Consider the following 16,606-nt stretch of genomic DNA (forward strand, 5'->3'; position numbering starts at 1 on the left):
ACACCTTGCTGATGGGGGAAGCCAAGCCCAACTGAGTGGTGTAAAAAGTCTGTGACAATCTCCCAGGGGAAAAGCAGGGATGGGAGGAATCAATTGAAGGAGTGATTCAAGGAAAGGGTAATATCTTTCATTGAATTCTACCGGCTAACCATCCTCAATAGAGCAACTAGCAATATTTCACTGAAAGAGGTAGTGACAAAATGCAAATAGATTGCTTTTGACTGGGGAAGGAATTCAGAAACTTTTATTTTCCCTATTCTTTTACTGAAATTTAGCACTTTATTTAAGTAGCAATTTATGAAACAAACCACAGCAGTATTTGCAATACCTTTGTCTGTGTCACCAACAGAAATCACAAATATCACATATCACATTTCAGTTTTAGAGGTATTTTGAAATACTGTTTACACTCACCACTATTTCAAAATATAATATTCTGGGACCTGCCACTATTTCTTGTTATGTAATGAAGAAATGCATACACTCTTATATCACTTTTTAATAATTTGATAACTGTATTTCAATAAAATTGATTTCCTTTGGAATTATTTGTATTTTATTTTGTGTTTAAAAACATTTTTCTGAGTCTGTAGGCTTCTGGGTCTGTAAGCTTCACCATACTGCAGAATCCACGGCACCAAAAACCCTAAGAACTTTTGTTCTATATAAATTTGAATCCATTAGGCAAAACCACTATCAATGCTCCTCAAGGGTTTGTGTGTGTATGATCTCAATACGTAGGCACAGAGCTGTTCAGATCACTATAATGAACCCATGCAACTTTTAAGAATTCTTTTTCCCACTTTCAAAGGTTTAGATGCAACAATAGTATCTAAAAACCATGACATTTAAAATAAAGTCTTGTAAGATGTGTTTTTAAATATGTCAGATATTATGACATATTCTAAATATATAACTTACTCAAGAAGGGAGACTTAACACAGACCTAAGACTCTCCCCGGGGCCTCTTTTGGTCTGTAGAAATGTAGACTTGTGGGAGAAAGGTTATGAACCAGTCTGAGTTACTGATAACTCTAAAAATGAGTATCCTACACCATGAACAGCCGGAGGAGTGATGTAACCAGACAGAGTCTGTGAGTGGTGGCCAGTCACCAGGATTGAGGTGGAAGTGCTGGCCTGCAACATGGCAGCAGTCACATGTTTCCTGTGGGAGCCTCTAAACAACCCAGGTAGATACTTACAAGGGAAGAGGCAGCTTGGAACACCTGCCAGACCCAGAGAACCTGAGTCATCTCTCAACAGTGAGAGTCAAGTGAGACCCATCTCTTGTCTCTATTCCCCGCTGGTTCCCACCCCACCCCTGATGCTGGGGCAGGGCTTGGAATCAGAAAACACTCTTAATAAGGCGGGGAAGGAAGGGTGGAGGCAATGAAGACCACATCCCCACCCTTGGCTCCCTGTCTGCAGTTCCCAATATGGGGAGGCAATAAAATTTAATTTTCAATCAAGTTTGTAGTTTTGTATATTAAATGCCTCTGGACATTCCGACTTCTGAATCAAGAATCTGTTTGGTGACTTAAGGATCCATTGGACTTCTTATTAGCTTTGTCATCTAAGCTCAGGCAGAGAAAGAAATTCCTCTATTGAATTTTAAAGTGATAGTAGCATGAAAAATTAAGTGAAATTATGGTTACACATGAGTCTGTATGTTCAGTATAAACTTTACACTGATCTTTGTCTCTTTCCTCAGATACATAAAACTTCTACTCCAGCTAATCTGCCTTTGTCACAGAATCCCAGTCAGGTACTGCCTTCCAGATTTGCTCTTTCCTGAAAAGCCTGTTTTTGTTTTATTCCACTGCACTGTAAACCCTATCCACCCAGCTAGTCTGGCTCACATTCATTGATTCAGCAATATTTTGTTTAACTCTGCAGCCCACATTGATTCTCTCCTCCCAAGTCCTATTGCCCTTTGCAATACCATTTATTTGACTTATCATTACCATATTCTATTTTTACATAATTTTGTACCTTTGTATCTGTGTTTATCAATGAACTGAAGGCCACCATGAAGTTGTATATCCCTGAGATATACCTATATTAGCTGCCAATTAACTTGTATTTTAATATATTCCACAGATACCTTATCATTCTGCAAAGCAATTATTTTTCACTTTTTCACTTAAAAAAATGTAATACATAAGGATTTATTATGTGCTTACCTTTCAATATCTATAGAATTTTTTCAATCTTTTCCTTAAGTAAATAATAAATCATATTGTTCTTGATTTCTTTTTTGAAATAGTGGGCAATTTCTGGTCCTAGAAAATCTGGAGGTCCATTTCTTATCATTTCAAATATAAATACAAATACGAATAAAAAGATCAATGAAAAGCTCCTTCTTTGGAAAAAATAAACAAAATTTATAAACCTTTAGCCAGAGGTATCAAGAAAAAAAGAGAGAGGGCTCCAATCAATAAAATCAGAAATGAAAAAGGAGACGTTACAACGAACACCATAGAAATACAAAGGATCATAAGAGACTACTACAAACAACTATACACTAAAAAAGTGGACAACCTAGAAGAAATGGACAAATTCTTAGAAAGGTACAATTTCCCAAGACTGAACCAAGAAGAAATAGAAAATATGAACAGACCAATTACCAGTAATGAAATTGAATCAATTATTTAAAAATTCCCAACAAACAAAAGTCCAGGACCAGATGGCTTCACAGGTGAATTATAACAAACAATTAGAGAAGAGTTAACTCATATCCTTCTAAAACTATTCCAAAAATTTGCAGAAGAAACACTTCCAAATTCATTCTATGAGGCCCGCATCACCCTGATGTCAAAACCAGACAAAGATATCACAAAAAAGAAAATTATGAGCCAATATTGCTGATGAACATAGATGCAAAAATCCTCAACAAAATACTAGCAAACCAAATCCAACAATACATTAAAAGGACATACACCATGATCAAGTGGGATTTATCCCAGGGATACAAGGATTTTTCAATATCCACAAATCAATCAATGTGATACATGACATTAACAAATTGAAGAATAAAAACTATATGATCATCTCAATAGATGCAGGAAAAGGTTTTGATAAAATTCAACACCCATTTATGATAAAAATTCTCCAGAAAGCAGGCATAGAGGGAACATAACTCAGCATAATAAAGGCCGTATATGACAAACTCACAGCTAACATCATACTCAATGGTGAAAAGCTGAAACCATTTCCTCTAAGATCAGGAATAAGACAAGGATGCCCACTCTAACCACTTTTATTCAAAATAGTTTTGGAAGTCCTTGCCAATGCAATCAGAGAAGAAAAAGAAATAAAAGGAATCTCAATTGAAAAGGAAGAAGTAAAACAGTCACTGTTTGCAGATGACATGATACTATACATAGAAAATCCTCAAGATGCTACCAGAAAACTACGAGATCTCATCAATGAGTTAGGTGAAGTTGCAGATACAAAATTAATATACAATTAATTGCATTTCTATACACTACCACCAAAAGATCAGAAAGAGAAATTAAGGAAAAATCCCATTTACCTCACATCAAAAATAATAAAATACCTAGGAATAAACCTACCTAAGGAGGCAAAAGACCTGTACTCTGAAAACTATAAGACACTGATGAAAGAAATGGAAGATGACACAAACAGATGGAAAGATATACTATGTTCTTGGATTGGAAGAATCAATATTGTTAAAATGAACATACTACTCAATGCAATGTATAGATTCAATGCAATCCTTATCAAAATACCAATGGCATTTTTCACAGAAATAGAACAAAATATTTTTTAATATGTATGGAAACACAAAAGACCCCAAATAGCAAAACAATCTTAAGAAAGAAGAACAGAGCTGGAGGAATCACATTTCCTGACTTCAGACTATACTACAAAGCTACAATAATCAAAACGGTATGGTACTGTACAAAAACAAACACATAGATCACTGGAACAGAATGGAGCACCCAGAAATAAACTTACATACTTGTGGGCAATTAATCTATGACAAAGGAGGCAAGAATATACAATGAAGAAAAGACAGTCTCTTCAATAAGCTGAGCTGGGAAAACTACACAGCTACATGTAAAAGAATAAAATTAGAACATTCTATAACACCATAAAGAAAAATAAACTCAAAATGGATTAAAGACCTAAATGTAAGACTGCATACCATAAAACTCCTAGAGGAAAACATAGGCAGAACACTCTTTGCCATAAATCATAGCAATATGTTTTTGGATTTGTCTTGTAAAGAAAATAAAAGCAAAAATGAACAAATGGGCGTAATTAAACTTAAAAACTTTTGCACAGCAAAGGAGAATATCTACAAAATGAAAAGGCAACGTACAGAATGGGAGAAAATATTTTGCAAATGATATGACCGTTAAGGGATTAATACGTTTAACTTATATAAACAGTTCATACAACTCACATCAAAAAAAAAGAATTAAAAAATGGGCAGAGAAGTTTAATAGACATTTTTCCAAAGAGGACATGCAGATGGCCAACAGGCACATGAAAAGATGCCCAACATCACTAATCATCAGGGAAATACAAATCAAAACCACAATGAGATATTACCTCACACCTGTCAGAATGGTTATCATCAAAAAGAACACAAATAAGAAATGTTAGCGTGGATGTGGAGGAAAGAGAATCCTTCACACCATTGGTGGGAAGGTCAATTGGTGCAGCCACTGTGGAAAACAGTATGGAGATTTCTCAAAAATCTAAAAATAGAACTACCCTATGGCCCAGCAATTCCATTCCTTGGTATATATCTGAAAAAAACAAAAACACTAATTCAAAAAGATACATGCACTGCAATGTTCATAGCAGCATTATTCGCAATTGCCAAGATATGGCAACAACCTAAGTGTCCATCAAAAGATGAAAAGATAAAGAAGGTGACATATATATATATACATACACAATGGAATACTACTTAGCCATAAAAAGAATGAAATTTTGCTATTTGAAGCAACATGGGTGGACTTGGAGGACATTACACTAAGTGAAAGATGTCAGACAGAGAAAGGCAAATACTATATGATATCACTTATATGTGGAATCTAAAAAAATACAACAAACTAGTGAATATAACAAAAAAGAAACAGACTCACAGATATAGAGAACAAACTAGCTGTTATCACCTGCGGAGTGGGGGAGATAGGGGTGGAGGAGAGGGAGGTACAAACTATTGGGTGTAAGATGGGCTTAAGGATGTATTGTGCAACACGGGAAATATAGCCAATATTTTGTAATGACTGTAAATGGAAAGTAGCCTTTGAAAATTACATAAAAAATAAAAAACATTGTTTATTGAATTTTTACCAAAAATTTTATTCCTAAACGTATCTGTATATACAGATAAAAATCTGAAAATGTTATTTGTTTATATGTAAATATTCTAGGGGTGTGTTTGAAAGAGCTCTCAGGTTTTATTGAAAATACATAAAAGGTGGGAGGCAGCAGAAAGATGTCTCAAGGGTCTTGTGTATTTTAGAGAGGAATGTCGAGAATGTGGGCTTCCCAGCTTGTAAAACAATAACTTCTTTGATTGCATGTTCAGTTGTGCTTTGCCTGGCATTTTCTGTTTTTAAATCTAAAGGTAATTTTAACCTAGGAAAGAGCTATTTCTGTTTTTCAGTTTCAAAAGCTATTTTTTTTTCGTTTTGTTCTTCTTTTTTTAACCAGAAAATCTTTTGAAATTTGAACTCTACCCTTGTTTACCACTGTGGTTTTTGCTTTAGAGGTTAAAGTTTGTAACACAGCTCCTTCTCTATCCTGAAAAGCAGAAGACAGGAAAGGCTATTAGGGAAATTCTGTTGGTAAAGCTATTCCCAGTGATCCTATTTAAGGCAGATTATGCCTTTCAAAACATTTAAAACTGTATTTTCAGGATGTGGTAGTAAAAGTAGATGTCACCCATAAAATATCTCCTTGCTATTTGATCAAACATCTACCCCAGAAAAGTTCCATTTTTGAACTCACACAAGAAAAATTTCTGTGGTTTTGTGCCTTTCTCAGATGCTTAGCAACCAACACTAATAATTAATATCCTCTTGACATTTCCCCTATTTTTGCACATTTTTCAACACATCTTTCAATATTTGAGTTAATTCTCTTCTGAGTCATGTTCTAAAGCATTGAAAAACAACTAAGAATTCCTGATGTCCATCGTATAGGTTGATTCTAATATTATATGTTTAACAATACCTAACATTCCTTCCAATTTACAAAACCCAGCAATTTATATTTCTCTCTTATTCTCTTGTGGTAAAATTAAAAACAAAAATAAAAAAGCTAACTTCTTTTTGAATCAGCAAAAATGTAGAATTGAAAGCTAAACCTAAATTTTAATACTATAAATAGACCATTTTCAAATGAGTCACAGATAAACAAAAAAGTAAAAATCAGGTATAAGAAAATAGCCATGACTGTTTGGTTTATTGAGAGACTAAGAACCATCTATAGACTGACATGCCTTTAAAGTCATGGGGTGGACAAACTACAGCCCATGGGCCAAATAGGCCCACCATCTGTTTTTGTGTGTGAGCTAAGGATATTTTCTACATTTTAAGTGGTTGAAAAAAATCAAAAGAGTAATGGTATTTAATGAAATGTGGGAAATAAACTCTCAGTGTTCATAAATAAAATGTTGTTGGAACACAGCCATGCTCATTTACATATTGTCTACATTTACATATTGTCTATGCTCATTTATTTACATATTGTCATTTACATACTGTCTATGGCCACGTACATGCATGATTACTGTAGGTCAGATCTTGAAATATCACCTGTTTATTACTCTAGGAATGACTTAACAGCTCTGGCACAATAGTTGGTGACCCCCTAATTCCTCTATTTCATTTCTCTTTGACCAACCACATATTTATTTTCAAAATAGATAGCCAGAATTAAATTGCTCTAAGGGAGTCCAAATGCAAAATGTAGTCCTTCTGAGTGCCCAGAAAGACAATGAAACAGTCTTTGAGAGCCACTTAACAATGTCTCTGCTATAGAGAGTAAGGGGTGGGGGTGGGGGGGGTCTCTGGAAGAGGTAGAAAGGAATCAGGCCTAGAAAGATTATATCAGAAGTTTCATCTCTGGCTTTGAAATTCCAGTAGCACTTTCAGGAACAAAATGTCTAGTGTTATCTTGATATTGAATCTAAGCTGTGAGATTATAGTTATGACTATATATTCAGAAGTGTGAGTTATCAGTAGTAGCTCCTTTTCTGGAACTACAGTGGAGCCTGTCATCTCTAGCCAGCTGTAGTAATGACTGCTGGAAACCTGAGTCAGTCACTTGATTCTCTCATGAACCATCTGCAGGTAATCAATTCTACTACACAGTGGAAATTGTAATGATTCTGTATCAGTTTTGTTTCTGGATAGATAGATACAATTGGAACAACACTCAACTTCTAAAGTATCTGCTTTTTCTGCCTGTCCCAAGTATAGTATGTATTTGGAAGAATTAGATAGATAAATAGATACATAGATACATAGATAGATAGGGCAAATTATGTAGTGAAATACTAACTGGGGAGACTTAAGACAAAAATCCACAAAAATATTTTCAATTCCTTCTGTTTTTTGTGGGTTTTTTTCCTGCAAAGAATTTACCAGGATTAGAGATCAAATGAGAAGTGAAATTTTATAAAATACCCAATGTTGCTATGTGGAATTGTGGAATGCATATTGGTGTGATTACCCTGCTCTTGTCTAACTAGTTTACTGTTTTCACTACATCTGAGTGATAAATATTTAAAAGATGCTAGTCAAATATTTCTCAGTACATACTAAGAGGGACGGTCTATTGATAAACTTGTACCATAAAATAATTATTCCAAAATATTAAACAGCATTGGCTGGGGTAATGTAAGAATAGAAGTTTGGAACTTGAACTAAAAGCACTAAAAGAAAATTAATGTTTCAAATAAGCTCTAGTTTTTTGTATAAATTGGTAGAATTCAATTTCAGAAAACTAACCTGAACACTCAGAGATCAGTCTTGGTGCATAGAATTAGCTACTTGAAAAATGCTGACACAGCAATGTTCACAATAAAAGCACAAATTTTGCCAGCCACAACACAAGAGATTTTCAGAAGCTTACCTTGTTTTAGCAAAATAAACCACTCAGTTATTTTTTATTGTCTTGTATTGGGCACTAAAATTGAAGATGTAAGAGCAGCATATTTTATTTCTCTTCCTAACTTCTAATTTGTTTTCTTGAAAAATTATTACTTTCAAAACACTTTCTTTGGTACTATATTTTAAAGCTTCTTCTAATAACATGCTGCTTGTGTTTAAAAAAATGCACAGGGGAATATGTAAAGTTACAAGAGAAAGTGAGGTATAGTGGTTAAGATCACAGGTGCATTTATCAGGTGCCCTGGCAAAACCTTACTCTATGACTTATCAGCTAGGCCACGGTGGGCAACTTACTTTTCTGCACCTTAATTTCATCATTCATACTATAAGAACAATATTAGTACTCACCGGTTAAGTGATATGAGAATTAAATGAGATCATCTATAAAAATACTGGCTATGATGCCTAGCAAGAAGTAAGTTTTTGATAAACATTAGCTTATATTTTTTGTCAAATCTTCATTTTAAAAGCAAATTCAAAAATAATTCCAAAGTGATACAGTAATGCTCAATGTCTGATAAGGCACACTTAACATGAATCCATCATGGCACACTTGCATTGAAACCCTGTTCTAAATTCTGCTGATCTACTTATGAACATTCTTTAGAAAAAAATGTAGAAGACATGAAATTCATATCATCATGAGTTATCTTACAAGTCCTGAATACTTACTAATGAGTCTATTTAAATATTTCAGGAGTAAGAAAAACACAAGAAATTAGACAATGTCCAAAAAGACTGACACATCTTTGTTTTAAATTTTCCATACAATCCTTTCAGTCTTTAACCCCCTGAAATTTTGTTTCCATCTGGACCACAATTTTTAAAAATTGGTCAATAAGATGCCCACTGATAGCCAATGTGTTAAACGGACATTTCTAAACTCATATCTAATTTGATCTTCTTGGTCTTATTGGTCTCACTTTATGTCACTAAGTCAATTGAACTTAATAAATACTCACTGACCCCCCAACTCTGGAGTTACACTGGGCCTTAAATTTTTTTTTTTTTTTTTTTTTTCTAAAGGTATTTCCTGGGCAGCTCCTGTCTTTTTTTTTTTAAGCTTAAGTTCTTTTTTTTTTTTTTTTATAAATTTATTTATTTATTTGTGGCTGTGTTGGGTCTTCGTTTCTATGTGAGGGCTTTCTCTAGTTGCGGCGAGCGGGGGCCACTCTTCATCGCGGTGAGCGGACCTCTCACTATTGCGGCCTCTCTTGTTGCGGAGCACTGGCTCCAGACACGCAGGCTCAGTCGTTGTGGCTCACGGGCCCAGTTGCTCCGCGGCATGTGGGATCTTCCCAAACCAGGGCTCGAACCTGTGTCCCCTGCATTGGCAGGCGAATTCTCAACCGCTGCACCACCAGGGAAGCCCGGGCCTTAAATTTAATAATAGTTATCTTTGTACTTCTCTGGTCACAGCATTCCAGTCTTCTTTATAGATGCCTCTTCCTTTGACTATCTTCAAATAAATTTCTCATATTTGTGATCCAATATGTGCTTCTCTTTTCACTCTAGATGACTCTTTTCTAAGACACCACGAGTTATTACAAGACCATTTACCAAGGAATCTCTGACATACATAACTACTCCAGGCTTCTCTATTGAGTTCTTTCCCCATACTTCCTTGAACATCTACCTGAAAACTTCTTCTGACCACAATTTTAACATATTTCAACCTGACTTATTTTTCTTCCAGTTCAGCTCTCCTATTATTTCTTACTTTGATTAATGGCTAACATAAGCAACACCATCACTCAAGTTAGAAATCTGGAAGCTCTCTAAGCATCTTCCTCCTCATCACTTTCTTTCTCCAATCCATCAAAAGTTCACATTGATTTTCATTCCAAAATATTTGTTCATTTCAATCTCCACTCTTCTTCTCTAATACCATTGACCTAGTTCACTTATATCGCTACAAAAGCCCTCTAACTGGTTTTCTGCCATCTATTTGCATTTAGCTAACCCAAGTGCCATGATACTCCATGGTACTGAGTCAACTCTTAAAACTGTTTTCTTTTCAAGGGTTTCTTCCTTGGTCATCATACATCATTCCTAGTCTAGTTGTTTTCAAGCACGTTTCAAAACCAGCACAATCAGTAGCCCGATATGCAGCAGTAATATTATATTTGCAAAGCTAAGTTAGAGAAGGGAGGTGTGTCTAATTTTAAAAATTTCCTCGGGTGGTTCTGACATATCGTCCTTCTTTGGTCAAGGTGTTTACTCTTTCTGGGTGACCTCATCCTTGCCCAGTTCTTCACTACCACCTATGTTCAGAAGACTCACAGATTTTTACCTCCAGAATTTAACTATTTTCTCAGTTCCAACTCCATGTTTCTAACTGCCTCTTGCTGCCTCAGGCAACAATTCCTACCAGCACTTTTAACTCAAACTATTCAAGTTTAATTTATTATTTTTTTCTTTCAAAACTGCTTATTATTCAATACTCTTATATCCATAATTTTCCAAACAAAAATCTGGGGCTTATTTTACCTTCTATTTTCTCCATTATTCACCATATCAAATAAATCCTTCAGTCCTATTATTTCTCCTTCCTTGGTCACTTTCATTACTTCCCACGTCTTTCTCTTCTCACTGATACTTTCATTGTTTAGTCTTTTGCCTAAGTTATTATTGTCATCTCCTAACTAGTTACCATGCCACCAGCTTTGCTTTCTGCAGTCTATCTTCCGTTTAGCTCCCAGAGTGAATTTTTTAAATGCAACTCTTATCATGTCACTCCCTGGATTACAACTCTTTTGAACTCCTACCATCTACAGGATAAAGTCCAAATTCCTCAGCCTGATGTTAGATCTCCCATGTCAGCTGAGTAGGAACAAAGTTCACTGACTTAGTTTCATTTATTTACTCAACAAATATTTATTGAGTATCACCAGGCAATATTCTAGACACCAGGAATACTGAAAGGAAAAGACAGGAAAGCTTGTAATACTGATGGAGTTTACATTCTAGGTCAGGGAAAAAACAAATAAACAAATAAACAGACACACACATCCACACACTTAAGTGGTAGATTCTATGTGAAAATTAAAATAGAATGATGTAATTGAGATTAACTAGATGGCTTTCTGTAATGGAGTTGGGGTCAGGAAAGGCATCAAATAGGTTATTTTTAATTTGATACCCGAATAAATGGAGGGAGGGCAAAAGTCTTAGGAAGAGCATTCTTAGTGGGGGGGAATAGCATTGTGAAGGTCCCAAGGCAGAGACAAACATGGCATGCTTGAGGAACAGAGAGAAAGGCAGCAAGGTTGGTGTGGAGACTGAATTGAAGACTAATATGTCAGAGAGGTAAGCAGGGAAAAGACCATGGGACTTTACAAATCTTGCTAAGGAATTTGGTCTTTATCTTAAATTGAAGAGGAAGCCACTGAGAAGTTTCAAGTAGGAAATGACATGACAATTTATATTCTGAAAAGATCATTGTGGCAACTCTGGTGCAAAATAGTGGCAAGAAGATGAATTGGACGGATTAGTATGGTAGTAATTATTGAGATGGAGAGAGATGTTTGGATTTGAAATATGTTTTTAAGATGGAGTAGATAAATCTTGTTAATGACTGGATATGGGTAAGGAGAAAATGAGAAGAATGAAGCAAACATTTAGATTTGGGAGATATTAAATGCATATATAAATTTGAGACTCTGGAAAGTTGGAGTGGAATCTATGGATTATGGACTTTTAAGTATTTAGATGCCATTCAAAACAAAAGGAATAAATGAGATCACCTAGGAGGGATAAGTAAATGTAGTAAAGGACCTATCACTGAGCCTAATAATAGAAGATAAAATCTTAAGTTGGGTGAGTAAGGAAGTGAAAATATGAGAGAGGTGGTTGATAATGAGAAAAAGTAACACTGAGTGTCAGATCTTAATGATGTTGAGGAATTACTGAGGTCAAAGCACTTGAGTAGGTGAGCTGGAAGGAGAGGAGGTGGCAATCAGAAAGTGAATGGCTTGCAGCAGAGAGTCTAGAAATGGCATGTTGCTTGAGATAAGTTTGAGATATAAACATAGAAATATTTAGCTGAGGTAAGATGAAAGATAAGCTCACTGGAAATAAGAAAACCGATAGACTAAGAGACCAAAATCTCCCTGCCACCTCTATCACTATTTGTACATTAATCTCTAGCCATACAAAATAATTTTCCATTCCCCTGCAAAATGCCTTCACATTTCACATCTCTGTCCTGTGCCTTTGTCCCTATCATTCCCTCCCTTTAGAAAGTCTGTTCCAAGTTCCAAAAACACTTGTGCATTCTTCCCCAACCTAAGTCAAATATTTCATATTCTCTGCAGCCTTCTCAGACTCCAACCCATGCCACCTCCTCAAGGAAACTAATCTGTTTCTCATTTATTGCCTTGTATGTATCTTAATTATAGCATGTAGAGTTAGTTGTTCATTTAAGCATTTATATTCTCACAGTAGATTCTCAAAGCCTTGAAGGCAGAGAACAAATCTTATTAGTTTTGCAGTCTCAGCACTTAGCAGTGCCAGCAACATAGAGAGGTTTCAGCAATGTTAGTTGGATGTACTCACTTAAGAGCATTTGCACAAATCTGTGTTGACTGGGTTTGGAATTGATAAGATACTAGGTGAGGTACTGGAGATAGAAAAGAGAGAAGGGAAGGGATGTTTCAGCGTACAATTCCATTAAATATATCAAGATACAATAGCAGATTTTCAATGTCAAAATGTATATCCTTAATTTTATAATTTAGGGAACAAGCTCAAAAATGGATGTAGTACTTTTTTGCCAGTAGCATCTGTGTACCTGCAAAAAGTGGGCTTGATCTTTTAGGTGTTTCATGCTCTCTCTAGCTCTCTGCTTATCTTTGACTACATGAGTCTTACTTTTTATACTTACTAGTCAAGGTATGTATCGATAACATTAGCCACCATAATATAACACTCCTTAAATCGCAACGCTTTAATAAATCCCAGATTTACTTCTTGCTCATAACAAGTCCACTGAGTATTAGCAAGATACTTAGCTTCTACAGGCGTTCCAAGACCAGAATCCTTCAATTGTATGGCTCCTTTACTTTTACGGCTTTAGAATTCTCAGCAGACAATAAGGAAAGGTGAAAGAATGGCCAAGTTTGTAGAAATCAGATCTAGAAATTATATATTACACATCTGTCCTTACTCTACTGGCCAAAACTCAGTAATATGGCCACACCTAACCTCATGGAGTCTGAGGAAATAAAGTCTAATTGTGTGTCTGGGAAGAAGAGGAATCACAGATCTGTTGATGGGCAAGAGTTGAGAGGAAAGGAGCAACTCATCCAAGAGTGATTTCTTGCATATTAGCTACTCACAAAGTGCTGTTTAGAGTCAAGTGCTTAAGGCACTCAATCCTGGGAGAGTCTTGAAATGGTGAAATAGGTTATCCATCTACTAGATCATGTGAATTATATCCACAAGGCTTATTTCCAGCACACTGATTACACCACGGTAGGAGCTGGGGTTGCTGAGACTATGCATGCTAAACCAGTGGGATTAGGCTGTAACCAAGTTCTGCCACATTACACTGATGTTGGACCCAATCTCTGATCTTATAAGGAGAGAGGCTGGTGCTTATAAACTCCACAACCCAAACTTGGGCATCCTTTCTTTTGAAGGAACCATCTGATTCTGGTTCTGCCAGTTGCAAGATTGCAACAAAGGACCCCCACTCCTGCTAATTCTCCTGTTGCTTTTATGTTACCCTAGTAAACGCTGTTCCAACCGACCTTCTGAATGCTGTCTAGGCTTTTGTCTTTGTTTACTCAACATTGACATTCTCTCCCACAATATTTATGTGTAATTCTTAGGCTACCATCTAATTTCTGGCTAAAGCTGCCTTTCTGTGTCTGTATGTTTCCAGCTAGATCTGCTCAACCTACACTTGTTTCTCAAATTCAGCCTCCAACCAGCCTCATACAGAACCTGTATGATCTCACTAGAGTATCAGATACCCCACTACAACCCATCCCTTTCCATTCAAAGAGACACCAAGTTCTCTTTGAATATACGGGGGTGAGGTTTTGTGCAAACTGGTCACCTAATTAATTGGGATTACCCTTTTATGAATGTTAATAGTTTGTTATTTGTGACTATATTTTTCAAGCGGAAAGAATGAAATGCCTGGTAGTTGAAAATTATTTAAAAGATTCACTGTATCACTGGCAGTAGAATGCATTAACTCCATCTCAGCATTATTAAAAACAAACTATGTCACATATTTGTTAATTTGGCCATTTTTTCATTTACTTAACAAATATTTACTGTGCATTTATAATACACCAGGCACTGAGAAAGCACTCAGGATACAGACATAAATTGAATAGAAAAATCTTTGGCTTATTAGATTCTCTAGTAGGACAATTAGAATCTGAATAATTTTTTAAAGTCAATTTATAATTAGAAGTGTTATTAAGAGAAAATTCAGGATATTTTGTAAGATAATAATGTGCTACAGGGAATTCCCTGGTGGTCCAGTGGTTAGGACTCTGAACTTTCACTGCCGGGGCTTGGGTTCCATCCCTGGTCAGGGAACTAAGATCCCACACGCTGCGCAGCATGGCCTAAAGAACAAAATAATGATGCTATACAGATAGTTTAGATGGGTTGGTTAAGGAAAACCTGCTTTTATTGCATCCCATAGATTTTGGAAAGTTGTGCTTCCATTTTTATTTATCTTGAGGTATTTTATTATTTCCTCTTTGATTTCTTCATTGACCCACTGGTTTTTTAGTAACACATTGTTTAGTTTCTACTTGTTTATGCTTTTCTCATTTTTCTTTCTGTAACTGATTTCTAGTTTCATACTGTTGTGGTGGGAAAAAAATGCTTGATATAATTTCTATCCTCTTAAATTTGTTGAGACTTTTTTTGGTCTAGCATGTGACCTATCCTCGAAAATGATCCATGTGCAACTGAGAAGAATGTGAATTCTGCTGTTTTTGAATGGAATATCCTGTATATATCTATTAAGTTCAACTGGCTTATGTGTCATTTAAGACCACTATTGCCTTATCGATTATCTGTCTGGATGATCTGTCCATTGATGTAAGTGGGGTGTTAAAATTCCCTACTATTATTGTATTATTGTCAATTTCTCCCTTTATGTCTGTCAATATTTGCTTTATATATTTAGGTGCTCTTGGTATTGAGTGCATATATGTTAACAAGTATAATATATGCTTCTTGTATTGATCCCTTTATCATCATATATTCTTTGTTTATTGTTATAGCTTTTGTTTTAAAGTCTCTTTTATTTGATATGAGTATTGTTACTTCCACTTTCTTGTTGTTTCCATTTGCATGAAATATCTTTTTTCATCACCTCATTTTCAGTCTGTGTGTGTTTTTTAGTTGTTAAGTGACTCTCTTACAGGCAGCATATAGATGGATCTTTTAATACAATCAGCCACCTTTGTCTTCAATTGGAGCATTTAGTCTATTAACATTTAAAGTAATTATTGATAGATATGCACTTATTGCCATTCTATTATTTGTTTTCCAGTTATTTTTGGAGTTCTTCTCTGTTCATCTCTCCTTTTTGTTTCTTCTCTTTTGGTTTATGATTTTTTTTTAATGGTATGCTTGCATTTCTTTCTTTTTTTATGTGTGTCTATTGTAGGTTTTTGATCTGTGTTTACCATGAGGTTCATAATGTTGACCTATAACTATTTCTACTTGTTTTAAACTGGTAGTCATTTAAGTTCTAACACATTCTAAAAGGTCTACGTTTTTTACTCCCCTCTTCCACATTTTGTGTTTTTGATGTCATATTTTACAATTTCATGTTCATCCCTTAACTGTTTATTATAGTTATAGTTGCTTTTATAACTTTTTATTTTTTAATCTTTGTACTAGCTTATTTAAGTGGTTGATCCTCAGCCCTTACTATATATGTGCCTCTCCTAATGGTGTTTTCCCTTTCCATAGATTTTTACTTCTTTTCCACTTAGAGAAGACCTGTCAACTTTTCTTTTAGGGTAGGTTTAGTATAGATGAACTCTTCTAGTTGTTCATTGTCTGAGAAGTTTTTTATCTCTCCTTCAGTTCTAAATGATAATCTTGCTGTGTAGAGCATCCTAGGTTGCAGGTTTTTCCCTTTCAGTGTAAGTAATATTTTTAAATCTGGTTTTTATTCTAGAGAAAATTAAAGGTCTTTGAAAGATTCCAAAAAAAATCATTAGGTGATCATAACACCACAGCTGCCTATGTATGAAAAATGAATTGGTTAAGCAAACTTTGGAAGTTAAGAACAAAGGCTATCACAGTGGCCTAGGAAGTGATGTTGTAGTTTGGACTGGGGCTATGCAGTGAAGATGGAGAGCTGCCCACTTATTTGAGATATATTCTGGTTATAAAATAAGCAATACTTAAAGGCAATAAGTCATGTGAATCGTTGTTGTGAAAGACACAATTAGAAA

The sequence above is a fragment of the Balaenoptera physalus genome, assembly GCF_965194825.1.
Source record: "Balaenoptera physalus genome assembly, chromosome: 6".
NCBI lineage: Eukaryota > Metazoa > Chordata > Mammalia > Artiodactyla > Balaenopteridae > Balaenoptera > Balaenoptera physalus.